Below are 12,577 nucleotides of genomic sequence, written 5' to 3'. Positions count from 1 at the left end.
GGGCCGGTCCTGCCTGAGACTACAGATGGATGAATCTGTCAATTTTAGTTTCTCTTATCTTCTCATTTTTCCAGTATCCAGTTTAGTTGATTTGCACATCAGCAGTCTGATTTTTTTTTTAAGCCCTTCTGAAAATTCATCAGGGTTTTAGTGCAAAATTCTACTTATATATCTAATTCTGTATGGAATTTTGCCTAATATTCACATAATTTTGCAAAGCAATGGATCCTTAACATAATGCATTTTTGCGTGTTATTTTCCTGAAATATGTACATTACGCTGCTATATGCATTTTTGTACACTTAATTTTGCTGGAGAATTGCACTGGAGAGGTGCGTGAATTTCAAAGAATGGCTGTGTTCGGGTGCATGTACTTTATCTGGAAAGTGCAAATTATGTAGCTTCACCTTTAATGTGAAATGGATCAGATTTCTCCCCTATGCCTATCCGGAAAACAAGTATCTGTCAGATTTCCTCTTCCCCAATCAACTGACCTCGGATTGTGGGGCAGTAGATGTAAGGGATTGCTGCAGGGCCTTCTCTGTAGTGGTGCCCTGGCTGTGGAAGGGCTCCTCCGGAAGGCCTGTTTATTGATCATTTGGCCTGATTTGCTTGCACAGAGCTTATGGGGAGTTTATATTAGGTCTCTTCCTTAGTGAGGCTACTGCTCATTGTCAAAGCACCTCCCTGAAGTTTTGTGAATAAAAAATTACATATTATAATAATGAACATGCAAAAACCTATTAAAAATACCCAGCAGCCTAAGCAACAATAATGCCAGACCTTTTGGCACAGATGAAAATACGGACATCCTTGTGTACTTCTAACCTTCACTGCCCCCGTGCATTCTCCAACTAAAGTGTGCCCTCCTTTTGCACATTGCTGATGGCATTTCTTTGCTGGCTCTGCATGAAATGGACTAGAACAGTCACACACACACACACACACACACACACACACACACACACACCCCTGCTCTTCGAAGAAACATAAGACTGTCCAGTCTGTAGGGATGGATGAATCTGTCAATCTAGGTCTACTCTTCCAATCTTAAGTCCTGTTCTCCACATCTCCACATCAATCTGCATTTTAAAAATAATCTTCATGACTTTTAGTGTGACATTCTCCTGATATTTAATTTTTAAATGCAATTTTGCCCAGGAGGTGCATTTTTGCAAGCAATTTCCCCCAAGGTAATTCACTTTTGTAGGATACTTTCCACCAACGTGTGCATTTTTATGTGTGTTTCCCCCCTAGCAAACACATTTTTTATCTACATTACCATGGCTGGAGATAAAAAAGGTAAAGAGACCCCTGACCATTAGGTCCAGTCGTGGCCGACTCTGGGGTTGCGGTGCATATCTCACTTTATTGGCTGAGGGAGCCGGTGTACAGCTTCTGGGTCATGTGGCCAGCATGACTAAGCCGCTTCTGGCGAACCAGAGCAGCGCATAGAAATGCCGTTTACCTTCCCGCCGGAGTGGTACCTATTTATCTACTTGCACTTTGACATGCTTTCGAACTGCCAAGTTGGCAGGAGCAGGGACCGAGCAACGGGAGCTCAACCCGTCACGGGGATTCGAACCGCTGACCTTCTGATCGGCAAGTCCTAGGCTCTGTGGTTTAACCCACAGCACCACCTGCGTCCCCATGGCTGGAGATACTGCACTGCAAAATTCAGAGAGGTGCAAATTTCAAAAGAGAGACGTGTTTCAGGTGACACATTGCTCCAGGAAGTGCAAATTAAGTAAGTCCGCCTTTAAATGTGATCAGAACTGCGTTTCTTTCCCATCCTTACCATTCAGTCTCATAGTGAGGATCTGGCTGCAATGAATATCTAGAATGGCTTCTGCCACTCAAGCACATCCAGCGACATTTATCACATCGAGGGGCAGTTATGGGTGAGGGTGAAAGTTTGGAAGCAGCCCGCTGGTGTTACGTTCATGCATTCATGTGCAATCCCGTGCATGCCTGCTCAGAAGTAAGTCCCACTGAGTTTAAGGAGACTTGAGTAAAGGTAAAGGGATCCCTGACCATTAGGTCCAGTCCTGACCGACTCTGGGGTTGCGGCGCTCATCTTGCTTTATTGGCCGAGAGAGCCGGTGTACAGCTTCCGGGTCATGTGGCCAGCATGACTAAGCCGCTTCTGGCAAACCAGAGCAGCGCATGGAAACGCCATTGACCTTCCCGCCAGAGCGGTACCTATTTATCTACTTGCACTTTGACGTGCTTTCGAACTGCTAGGTGGGCAGGAGCAGGGACCGAGCAACAGGAGCTCACCCGGTCGCAGGGATTCGAACTGCCGACCTTCTGATCGGCAAGTCCTAGGCTCTGTGGTTTAACCCACAGCGCCACCCGCGTCCCTAAGGAGACTTACTCCAAGGTTAATGCAGCCTGTGTGCGGAATCAAATTTTACCAAATTTAACCAAACGGAAGACTTCTATTGCATTCTGTCAGGGCACAGTTGCAAACTTACTAAATAAATAAAAAAATTCCCTCCCCAACTCCCCCTCTCTCGAGGAATAGAAGGGAGAGTTTTTTTTACCACCAGCACACCCTTAAATAAATATATAAATAAAATACACAGGGACCTGTCCCTGGTTAAGGACACTTGGAAAGCGTGATTCAAATGTTTCCTTTGGTAATTAGGTCTGTGTTGTCAGATAATAGATTATCCTGGCAGTGTCTACGAGGATAGACTAGTTTGGAACGAGCACAGACAAGGCTGGGCACTAGAGCAGGCAGTGACTAAGAAGCTCCTGAAATTTGTCATGTCAGGGAAGGAGGAGGGGAACTTCAACGAAGCTGTTGCTTTTGCCGGGGAAAGAAAACACCGGGCGTCTGCATGTGTGCGTGTGTGCGCGCTCACTAGCTGACAAGATACCGCTCCGGAGCAGCTGGTATTTGAGCCCACGGAGGCTGAGCGGTGTGCTGCCGGAGCCGGTCTTGGATACAGCTGTTGCTCTGGTGAGGCAAAAAGGAAGCAAAAAAAGGAAACTCGGAAATGCTGGCTCGGGTTTAATACGTTCCCAGTAATTGCAGAGTCAAGAACGATCCATTCAAAAGCACTCAGGTAGGTGCTTGTATTGAGCTGTGTGAATTTTAATACATATAGAGAGAGATTGTGTATGAGTGAATGAAACAGAGAGAGAGAGAGAGAGAGAGAGAGAGAGAGAGAGAGAGAGAGAGAGAATATAAATGATTGCTAGGTAATGGATCATGGAAAGGGGTATGGGAGAGCAATAAATGATGCTATTGTTGATTTGATTGATAATAATTCTGGAAAGAGGACAGTTAGATTTAGAAAGCTCAAAATGGCCTTTCTCAGGACCATTTCAGAATTTTCAGATTTTGTAACTCTTAAAGTTGTCTAGAAAAAATTGCTAAAGTTTGTTACTTAAGTCATTTGTGGTTTGCTTCCGTGTACGTGTGTACGTGTGTGTGTGTGTGTGTGTGTGTGTGTGTGTGTGTGTGTTTAAATGACACCTGAAGAAGAAAGACTGGGGATGGCACAAGTGTTCAAAAACTCACGTGAATACTTTAACCAAAATGATGGGGAAACTGGATATGAATGAGAGAAAAGCCAAATAATTTATTTTTTCATATGCTTGGAGTTTCCTGTTTCACTGGAGTTTATTTGGGCAAAAATTACTCAAATCCATTATAAAGATGTGGAGCAGTGATTTTTGCCTTGAGCCCAGTCTGAGCGGTGGGGGAAATTAAATATGTAATCCTATATACAAATAACTCTGGAATACTCCTCATTGAGTTCAATGGAGATTACTTCTGAGTTGGAAGGCCATTGGGATGAGTTTTTTCAGCCTTTGTATCTATGCTCCACTCTTTTTTTTAAGGAATGTTATGAAAGGGGTTAATGCAATGGCATTCCCAATTAATTAATTTCACCAATTCCTCATCCATTCTACGAATGCCTCATTAATTCCTAATTCCACCGTATGGAAGTAGCAGCAGACTGTAAACCGGTCTCTTAACTGCTGGGTACAAAAATACCTTCCAGATCTGAGGGGAAATCACACATTGGGCACAATTTGCTCACCGTAAAATGTCTCCAAGTCCCATTGATGTCAGTAGGAAACTTAAGCTGTTACTTAACTCACTTCCATTGAAACCAATGGGACTCCAAATCGTTTAGCCCTGGCTGGATCTTGCCCAGTGTGTATGCTTCCTAAAACAGAGAGGCACAGACTTGAAGGTCACATCCTCGAATCCCTCACATCCCTGCTAAGAAAGTCGAAGGGGGGGGGGGCTTGTTGTGGCTACTCTGTACGTGCTCAGAAGAAGCCTCCTTTTAACTGTATCACATGGCTCCTCTGGGAGTCCTCCTTGCACTGGAAACCTGTCTCCAAGGCATAGTCTTATATGCATCCAATACACATCTTCTGTGGCTATTTCTTGGAGTTGTAGCCCACTCTGTGCCACGGTGATCTCAGGACAGGTGACGATTCCCTCTTACGCCACGCCAGGGGCTTTGTGCAATTGCTAGCGATGCCTTGAAAGGTTGTGTCTTTGCAGCAGTGGGGCATTGAAAGGTGAGGGTTCGAATCCTGCCCTCTTAGGGCTTGGCTTCATTACCGTTTTTCATAGCCTTTCCACGAGGGAGGGGGGTCACAGCTTATGCGCTGTCTGCTGCAGATCTCTGGTTCAATCCCACACATCTTTACCCAAGTCCCTGGGAAGCCATATCCAACCAAAGGTTGCAGCAATATACTGAGTTAGCACAACCAATGGTTTGGCACAGACAAAGGTGGCTTCATGTGCACTGTGTACTTGAACCTCACAATTTCCCGCTTGTTTAAAGCGGGTAGAGGTATTGATGCAGGTAAAGCCCCCCTCCCTTACAAAATGTACACCATCCTTACTCATATGTTCCTCCCTGACAAAGGCTACTCAGACGATTACTCAGTCCACTTATTTGGAGAAGCCCAGTGTGGCAAAAGGTCGAGATGCAATTTCTATGTGACACAGAGCCTTTCTATGCGACACAGAGATGTAGAGATTGTAGGATTAAACCTCAAGGTAGCGTTTTGGGCTAACTGATCACATCAGTTAAAAGGGTTCATGGTTCCGGATCCATGCAGCGCAGCCTATGTTTATTATATAATTTTGCAGCCGTCTCTTTTATTTTTAATACTCCGCTGAATCACAATGTGTGTGCGTTCACATTTTTGGAATGCCAATGATAAAAATGGCAAATAGTTGGGCAGAGATCCAGTCCCTGGAAAAAAAGAAGAAGTTTGGACGAGCCCGAGAAATTGTGTCTCCTTGGAGTATGCAGAAATGCGGGGGTCCTATCCTGGTTTGCAAGACAACCTGAGCAATGATATGCAGCCATCTAATGGCAAACCAGCTTGTTGGGACCCCTTCCTGCTTGCAGCCTTCTCGATTCGAGGAGGACAAAGCAAAAACCAGACAAGCTAGCAGTGCAGGGAGAGCAGAAACCTAGGTGGGCTTTCACAGCATGTATCTATGCATTATTTGTTTATTTATTCAAAACATTTCCATGCCGCCCCGAAAGTCAAAATTCCTGGGGCGTTTTGCCATGACAATACAAATAGCAAGATAAAAACAAGGAAAAGCAAGTGCCAAAATAAGGAGGAAGAGCCGTAGCTAAGTGGGAAGCACCTGCCTTGGATGCAAAAGGCTCCTGTTTCTATCCCATCTCCGCTTATAGCAGCCTGAGTCATTGGAGAGCTGCTGCCTGTCCGTGTTGACAGTACTGGGCTGGATGGACCAATGGTGTGGCTCAGTACGGGGCTGCTTCCTATAATCTTAATAAATCACCTCAGGTGGGAAATGGCTTAAAGAGGTTTTTTTTAAATAATATTTTGAAAATGAATTTATCTCCAGTGCCTTTTGGAAGGATCAGATTTCAGACACCACAGGGTCTTCTTTTATCCCAACAAGACAGTATAATTCTTTTATCCTCCAGAGGCTGCTGTTTTATCCACATGTACCTTTAATGTTTTTAAATGTACCACATGTTTTTAATGTTCTGTTGAAAGCCACCCAGAGTGGTGCTAGGGAAACCCAGCCAAATGGGCGGGGTAGAAATACTAATACTAATACTAATACTAATACTAATAATTAATACCTGGGAGGGAGTTAAGCTCCGTGACAAACATGGACTTATTCCTGAGTAGGTACATGAACACAAATGCACAGTTAAGGATTGTAATTAATAAGTTTTCGAGACCTCGTGTCAATATTTTTGCTCTTTCTTTTTTCAGAAAAGGAGAGAGATGCTAGACTTGGCTCTAGATGCAGTAGACTATGGGCTGGCACATGCTAAAATCCGCCAGCCTCTTCAAAGTAGATTACCAGGACTCTTACCTCTCATTAGTTCTTGGCCATCAGTTAAACACACAAACGCACACACCACCAGCAACACAAACAAACAAACACACAAATAAAAAAACAAACAAACCCTAATATAAAAATTTTTTTTCCTTCCAGTAGCACCTTAAAGACCAACTAAGTTAGTTCTTGGTATACCAAGAACTAACTTAGTTGGTCTTTAAGGTGCTACTGGAAAGAAATTTTTTTTTTGTTTTGACTATGGCAGACCAACACGGCTACCTTTCTGAAACCCTAATATACATTTTGAACTGATCTGAATTTCAAATTTGAGTTAAAGCTTGAAACAGGAATTGAGGGGATGCTCATCAAATTTGCAGATGACACCAAACTGGGAGGGGTAGCTAATGCTGCAGAAGACAGAATCAGAATTCAGTATGACCTTAACAGATTGGAGAACTGGGCGCAAGCTAACAAAACGAATTTCAATAGGGACAAATGTAAGGTTCTGCACTTAGGCAGGAAGAACCGGATGCACAAATATAGGATGGGGGGCACCTGGCTTACTAGCAGTACATGTGAAAAAGGGATCTAGGGGTCTTGGAGAACCATAAGCTTAACATGAGTCAACCGTGTGATGCAGCAGCAAAACAAGCTAACGCTGTTCCAGGCTGCATTAACAGAAGTCTAGTGTCTGATCAAGAGAGGTAATAGTACTGCTCTATTCTGCCTTGGTCAGAACACACCTGAAATACTGTATCTAGTTCTGGGTGCTGCAGTTTAAGAAAGATATGTTGACAAGCTGGAAGGTGTGCAGAGGAAGGCGACCAAGATGATCAAGGGTCTGGAAACCAAGCCTTATGAGGAATGGTTGTGGGAATTGGGTATGTTTAGCCTGGAAAAGAGGGGACTGAGACGAGATATGGTAGCCATCTTTAAATATCTAAACGGCTGTCGCACGGAAGGTGAAGCAAGCTTGTTTTCTCCTGCTCTGGCAGGTAGGACCCGAATTAGTGAATTTAAGTTACAAGAAAAGAGATTCTGACTAAACATCAGGAAGAACTTTCTGGCAGTCAGAGCTGTTTGGCAGTGGAGCAGAGTCCCATGGGAGGCAATGTACTCTCCATCCTTGGAGGTTTCTAAGCAGAGGTGGAATGGTCACCTGCTATGGACGCTTTAGCTGAGATTCCTGCATTGCAGGGGGTTGGACTAGATGACCCCTGGGGTCTCTTCCAGCTCTAAGATTCTATGAAGGCAAAATTATGCATGATGCTTCAAAGATTTGTGTCCCATCAATGCTGGAGTGGAGTGGGGTGGGTGTTTGAGGCAGCGCTGGGTTTGAATGAAGCTCCATATCCCTGCCCAGTCACAAAGCTCCCACTATGGCCTTGGGCAAGTCTGAACTTACTAGGGCTCTTGCCAGGGTTCTGCTTTGCTGCTTTAAGCCAAGCAGGGAGCTATTGCGTTGCCAGTGGCGTGCAGTGAAATTTTTTCGCAGGGGAATAGTTAAGGTCAGAGGTGCCAGCATGCAAGAGCAATTGGAGGAGGGAATGGTGTTGTGTGCGTGACATCACACATGTTAAAGATTTTCTTGTTTTACAGAAGTATGTGTAATGTCTCTCGTATTTTTTCCATCTAACATTTTTACAAATCCGTTTCATTTGTTGAGACATTAGGGGGAGGGGGAGGGGAAGATGGGTGGGGTTGGGGTTGGGTGGCAATGTTTCTATTATGCTTAATGTATGTAGGGTTTGGTGTCAGTGTTGCTTGTGCTGTTCACTTGTGGTCCTTTGGTGGTGAGAGAGGTTGGAGTTGGCCTAGGGTGTGGCTGTTCATTTGTGGTTGGCTGTGGTGATCTTTGTTTTCGTGTGTGAGTGGGTTAGCCATATTGATTTGTATGCTGTTGGTGGATTATTGTCATTGTCTTGTTGGGCTGTGTATGTGATAAAGTATGTGTCATTGTCTTGTTGGGCTGTGTATGTGATAAAGGGGAGCCATACCAGGGTAAAGGCGTCTTCTTCTGTTTGTCCCCATGTCAGTTTCAGTTTATTGGTTAATTTTTCTAGTAGGGCTGTTTCCCATACTATTTGGTACCATTGGTCCATGCTTACTCCTGACAGGTCTCTCCAGTGTCTGGTTATGGTGTTTCTGGCTGCTGAAAGTAGGTGGGTTATGAGTTCTTTGTGGTGTAAATGGGCATTGTTGTCTTGGAAAATGTTTAGTAGGGCCAATTCTGGGGTGTCTAATACTTGCTTATTTTACATATTTCTCGTGTGGCTGTTGTCCAGAGTAGTTGGATTTTGGGGCACTCCCACCACATGTGGAGGTATGTGCCTGTGGAGGTGCACCCTCTCCAGCATTTTGGTGAGGTTCCTGGGCATATTATCGCTACTTTTCTTGGTGTTAGGTACCACCTGTAGGTGAGTTTCAGAGAGAGTTCTTTTCTTTTCGTTGATATGGATTTAAAAGGGGGTTTAGACCACATTCTGGTCCATTGAGTGGGGTTAATCTCATAGCCTATGTCATTCTCCCATATTTTTTTATTGCGTCTAGGGGATTTGCGGGATTTTGGAGTAGTATTTTGTATATTGCGGATACCATCCCTTTACCGTTTCCCTTTGTTGTTAGAAGGAGGTTTTTGAAGGTTGTCAGGGGCCTAGTTGCTGCTGATTTTACTGTTGGGTTGTTTAAGACGGCAGAAGCCTCCTGAGCTTTGGGATGGATGCACCAGGCCTCTGACAGGACGCTGCGTCATACAGTCACGGAGTGAATGGGATCTCATGAGATTTCTGAACCTGGCAGGATTTGCATTTACAGTGGTACCTTGGGTTACAGATGCTTCAGGTTACATACGCTTGAGGTTACAGACTCCGCTAACCCAGAAATAGTACCTCAGGTAAAGAACTTTGCTTCAGGATGAGAACAGAAATTGTGCGGTGGCAGCAGTGGGAGGCCCCATTAGCTAAAGTGGTACCACAGGTTAAGAACAGTTTCAGGTTAAGAACAGACCTCCGGAACGAATTAAGTTCTTAACCTGAGGTACCACTGTATCTCTTTTGGACAGAAATGCCAAGTCGTCTTTTTCTCCACCAGGTTTTCCCCCATTTGGGTTCCTGTCAAGATTTTGAACACTTGGCCATCTATTTTTGATAAATTTTGTTTTCTTATTAAAAGACCTTAGTGCTCAGCACTCAGCATGTAAATAGCATTCTAGACCAGGGTTTCCCCAAACAATAATTTTAAAAATGCAATATTACAAGCAGTTACAAACAGGCTTCTCAGTTGTGGCTCTGTTCCTGTTTGCATGGCAGCACAGAGTTCGCTGTTGGAGGGAGTGATATCAGGACACAGCTGCACCACGGAGCTCGCCAAAGTATTGATTCTTACTGTGTTCCTGAAACTGACTCTCTGTTCTCAGAGAGCCTAATCCCAAAGCTTTCTGCTGTTCACTCCTGACTCTCTCTCTCTTTTTTTTAAAGAATATTTATTAAATTTTCCAATTTTTTTAAACAAACAAACAAAAACAGAACAAACAAAAACATTAACAAAAACATAAAGTTCATATATCATACTTTTAAATAACAAATTTCTCAGACCTCCTCATACTTCTCCTCCTTGTATCCCAATTAAGGTTATTTGTTCAGCAAATCCTTCATTTAAAGCATTACAGCTTATAACATTACCTTATTTTTCAAACCCTTTTTTCCCCCATCTATGTTCCTTTATATCATTACAGCTAGAAACCCCTCAGTTTCAATCCAACACCATTTAACTTTCATTAGTTTTACAGTATTTCTGTAAATAGTCCTTAATTTTTTTCCAGTCTTCTTCAGCCGACTCTTCTCCCTGGTCACGGATTCTGCTCGTCAATTCTGCCAGTCAATTCTGCCAGTCCCATACAGTCAATCAGCTTCATCTGCCATTCTTCCAGAGTGGGTAGATCTTGCGTCTTCCAATACTTTGCGATGAGTATTCTTGCTGCTGTTGTAGCATACATAAAAAAAGTTCTATCCTTCTTTGGCACCACTTGGCCAGCCATGCCCAAGAGAAAGGCCTCTGGTTTCTTCAAGAAGGTATATTTAAATACCTTTTTCAATTCGTTATATATCATCAGATCTAGGGGTTTTAGTGAAACATAAGCTTAACATGAGTCAACCGTGTGATGCGGCAGCAAAAGAAGCTAACACTGTTCCAGGCTGCACCAACAGAAGTCTAGTGTCTGACCAAGAGAGGTAATAGTACTGCTCTGTTCTGCCTTGGTCAGAACACACCTGAAATACTGTGTCTAGTTCTGGGTGCCACAATTTAGGAAGGATGTTGACAAGCTGGAACGTGGGCAGAGGAGGGCAACCAAAATGATCAAGGGTCTATAATTGGAAGTAAGGATAAGAAGTTTGTAATGAAAGAGGATATTGATGTTACAAATATGAAATTGGGAACTGCTAAATATGTGTTATGAAATTCAGATTGGAAGGTGTCGAGGAAGTCTTCTAGCAATGTAAATATACCAGGGAATAAGAAGAAGAAGAAATTATTCTTTTATCTTTTGCATTTTTATTGTTGCTAAGTTTTTTATGTTGTGTTAAATGTAATGTTTTTTTCTGTGTTTATGTTTGTGTATTATAAGAGAAAACCAATAATATTTTTTTTTGGGGGGGGGATGATCAAGGGTCTGGAAACCAAGCCTGATGAGGGATGGTTGAGGGAATTGGGTATGTTTAGCCTGGAAAAGAGGAGACTGAGAGGAAGCCATCTTCAAATATCTTAAGGGCTGTCACATGGAAGATGGGGCAAGTTTGTTTTCCCCTGCTCTGGCAGGTAGGACCCAAACTAGTGGATTTAAGTCACAAGAAAGGAGATTCTGGCTACACATTCAGAAGACTTTTCTGGTGGTAGGAGCAGTTGGCCAGATTCCCAAGGGGAGTGGTTGACTCTCCTTCCTTGGAGGTTTTCAAGCAGAGGTTGGATGGCCATCTGTCATGGATGCTTTAAACTGAGATTCCTGCATTGCAGGGGGTTGGACTAGATGACCCTCAGGGTCCCTTCCAACTCTACAATTCTACAATTCTATGATTCCTTCTAATAATAATAATAATAATAATAATAATAATAATAATAATAATAATAATAATTTATTATTTTTACCCCGCCCATCTGGCTGGGTTTCCCCAGCCACTCTGGGCGGCTTCCAACAAAGACCAAAAAAACACTAAAATGTCACACATTAAAAACTTCCCTGAACAGGGCTGCCTTCAGATGTCTTCTGAATGTTAGGTAGTTGTTTATCTCTTTGACATCTGACGGGAGGGCGTTCCACAGGGCAGGTGCCACTACCGAGAAGGCCCTCTGCCTGGTTCCCTGTAACTTGACTTCCTGCAGCGAGGGAAGCACCAGAAGGCCCTCGGCGCGGACCTCAGTGTCTGGGCTGAACGATGGGGGTGGAGACGCTCCTTCAGGTATACTGGACCAAGGCCGTTTAGGGCTTTAAAGGTCAACACCAACACTTTGAATTGTGCTCATAAATAAACAGGTTTTCCAAGGAAGCACTAGAGCTTCAAAATCAACTTTAATTGTACCACCTGACCCTGCTGGCATGCCATTGAATCCCACCTGTACATAGTGGCAGTCTGGACTCCACCTAGAGGCAAGAAGAAAGACCAAATATAAAAATAGCAGGCACTTTGGCCCCATGTGCATATAATGGTAGAAGCCAGACTTTCTAGCTTATTGTGATATATTGTGAAAGACAGGTGTGCTGGTATGTGCTGCCTGATCATTCTCTTGTTGCTCCTTCCCCAGAGGAATAAACAAACCAGAAAATTATGGTTTCCTGTTATGGATGAAACAGGCCATGGCTTGTTGCTCTCTATTGCTAGCCAACCTTAAGCCATAGCTATTGTTGGCTAGGGAATGTGCCTTGTTTCGAAGAATCACTTATACTTCAAAAGAAAAGGCACACCTGGTGTTTATTTTTTAAATTGAAGGGATGGCTAACATCACCAAGAACCCCATGTATACATAGTCCTTCAGATGTTGCTGGACTTCAACTCCCATCAACTCCCTACCAGTATGGCCAATGGTCAAGGAGGATGGGAGTTATAGTCCAACAACATCTGGAGGGCCACGAATTCCAAATCCCTGTATTAAACAAGGAATACATGGGAACTTGGGATGCGGGTGGTGCTGTGGGTTAAACCACAGAGCCTAGGACTTGCTGATCAGAAGGTCGGCGCTTCGAATCCCCGCGACGGGGTGAGCTCC

At 43.7% G+C, this 12,577-nt stretch overlaps 1 protein-coding gene across 1 annotated transcript in view; it reads left to right on the top strand.

The window, feature by feature from the left end:
* The first annotated feature begins 2,726 nt into the window (after positions 1-2,726).
* The window catches only part of ESR2 (estrogen receptor 2), a 69,222-nt gene continuing 59,371 nt past the window's right edge, over positions 2,727-12,577 (top strand). Inside the window, exon 1 of the mRNA XM_053405211.1 lies at positions 2,727-3,074. The gene's annotated coding sequence lies outside the window, so the exon portion shown is untranslated. The remainder of the gene's footprint in view (positions 3,075-12,577) is intronic.

Source organism: Podarcis raffonei, chromosome 1, assembly GCF_027172205.1.
Source record: "Podarcis raffonei isolate rPodRaf1 chromosome 1, rPodRaf1.pri, whole genome shotgun sequence".
Classification (NCBI taxonomy): domain Eukaryota; kingdom Metazoa; phylum Chordata; class Lepidosauria; order Squamata; family Lacertidae; genus Podarcis; species Podarcis raffonei.
This window is presented reverse-complemented; position numbering and strand designations above follow the sequence as displayed.